Source organism: Sarcophilus harrisii, chromosome 1, assembly GCF_902635505.1.
Source record: "Sarcophilus harrisii chromosome 1, mSarHar1.11, whole genome shotgun sequence".
Lineage (NCBI taxonomy): Eukaryota > Metazoa > Chordata > Mammalia > Dasyuromorphia > Dasyuridae > Sarcophilus > Sarcophilus harrisii.
In genome coordinates, this window is record NC_045426.1 from 662000350 (window position 1) to 662003087 (window position 2738).

Sequence of the window (2738 nt, forward strand, 5' to 3'; positions counted from 1 at the left end):
GATGAGTTTTTGGCTTCCCTGGGAATCTCGGCCTGTTTATATTATACTACATTGTGTGTGTTTGCTTTGTTTATCTGCTTGCTGCATTGCACAACAATGAAGCTTGTGATTGCATCATTTTTCTAAGTACCAACTTACTAGAAATTTTCTAATCCATATTTGCTTTATCCTGACCTTTGAGAAGCTAAAAAAAAAAAAAAAAAAAAAAAAAAAAAAAAAAAAGGCAGACACTGTGCTAAGTTGTGGAGGAAGAAAAAATAAAAGAAATAGATGAAGGAAGGAAATACACTTACCTCTGTCTTCTTGACCTTCTTGAGGAATGTCTGGTAGTCATCTACCTGGGTCAAACAGTATATACAGTTTCATGACTTTTTTTTAGTATAATTCTAAATTTTTTCTATAATAGTGGGACTGATTCACAGTTCCACCAACAATGCATTAGTATGCAACACAGGCCTGATTTTGGGTCCAAGGGGGATAGCTATTTTGTATGAACCTTATGAACCTAGAGATAGAGGGGACAGAGAGGTTACTCTCTTTCCTCAAATATTCTTCTAATTCTCTGACCAATATATTGTTATTGAACTTTATTGATCGAGTCCTTTCTCATCAGCTGAGCTGCCCTCTAAGGCAGTCTCAGAATCTCAGATTTGGAAAGTCCAAACCATCTCTGAACAGGAAGGCTTTCCTTCTACATTGCTTTCAAGTGGTTTACAATCTTTACTTTTAAGCCTTCAGTGACCAGCAGCTCACTACCAAGTGAGGCAGTTCTTTTTACTTTTGTATAGCTCTGAAGGTTAGGAAACTTTTTTAAAAATTTTATTTAAAAGTTAAGTGACTTATTCAGAGTCACACAACCAGTAAGTGTGTAAGAATTTGAACTCGGGTTCTTTAATCACTGGGTCACTTTCATTGGTTGCAAGGACTATCTAACACTTCTCTGTAGCACAGAATCACAGAATTCTGGAATTGAAAGGGCCTTTGACAGCTGCCTATGATGTGAGAAAGATTCCAATCTTTGATTCCCAACTCCCCCTAATTAATGTAAATTACCCTTTGACTCACAAATCCTGGTCCCTTTGAATTCCAATGGAAGATCCGGACCTGTCCCAGCCCTATCCGGATCTGAGCCAACTTTGGGGCTGCACCCAAAAGTCCCTCGAGCTAAGTCTCCTATTATAAAAGGGCCACGCTGGGACCCCCCCTCTTTGCAGAGATTCCAAACATGCCAGCCATGTGAGGACTCTCTGTCCACTGGACCCTCTATCCAGTGCCCTCTTTATCTCTACCTTCACCTATCTCCTTACTTCCAAACCCAATAATAAACCTCTTTTATGAATCTAGCTCTCCCGGCCAATAAATTCCTTTATTGGGGACTCATGCCGCTACTAGACCTCATTTACCTCCATATCCTTGTGCCAAATCCAAGGGGGTTGCAGGGGAGCTCTGTTTGACTCCTGCCACTAAACCTCAACTAAACCCTAATTTCATTTAGGTACCCCAAATCTAGACCTCAACACCTAGACAATTCATACCAAAAAATAATATCCATTGTAACACACATATCTATATGTGTTACATGTTTTAAAGATATAGATTTAGATATATACAGGTATAGATACATATAAATGGATATATGGATATATATATGTATATGTGTATGTTCTATTCTATATGTATTTTATATATTTTAAAGATAGATATATACAGATATAAATACACACATATAGATTTATATATATATATATATATATACATATATTTAGATATATGAGTATATGGATATGAGTTATATGGATTATATATCTTAAAGATATATAGATATATGAAGATATTGATACATATAGAAAGTTATATAGATATGTGTATATATATGTTATATATTATATATTTTAAAGATGGATAGATATATGGATATATATAGGTATAGACACATATAGATAAATAGGTAGGTATTACATATGTATCCATACTTACATATATTTATGTCTACCCGTCCATAAAATAATGTATCTTTTATAACATATATTACAGTGGGGATTATTTTCTGTTATGAAATATATTTTACATATATTTCATATATATATATATATATATACACATGCATACACACATTGCTCTTGATTTTACTCTCTGGGACCAAATAGAGTGACCTTACCTCTCAGCCACATGGCAACCCTTCCAATACAGAAGGTTTTTCTCCAATTTCACCATCCTCTGTTGCTTCATCTGGTCCTCGTCTATTATGATCTGCAGCGTCAGCATCTATGGAAGGCTCTAGCTGCCAAATGATCATGGTTTGGGGGCTTTTCTGCAGTTTGGGATGATCTGTTCCTGCAATAGGTCCATATCATTGAGCAATAGCTGGGGGGAGGTGGGTCCTGTAGGGGCAGCTTGGGGTGACTCAACCTGAAAAAAGGAGCGGTTGGGCTTCTCCTAAACCCAGCCCTGCCCCCTCAGGAAGGGTGAAATAGCAGACCCCCTCTATCATCTCCTTCTCTCCTAAACTCTCTTCCTCTCTGCATCCCCAGAAGCCACAGTTGACTCTTTCATAACCTGTAGGACGGTTGAAGTAGGAACATTGGAGGAAAAGGGGGTGCCTTCTGCACTCTGTCCCTGCCTGAGATTACTTAACAAGAGGGTGAAGACTGGGTGGGTGGTGGGTTGGGGGTTGGGTGGGTGGGCATGAACTACACTTCCCCTGGTTGGATCGGAGATTTAGGAGTTGCAAGTGATCC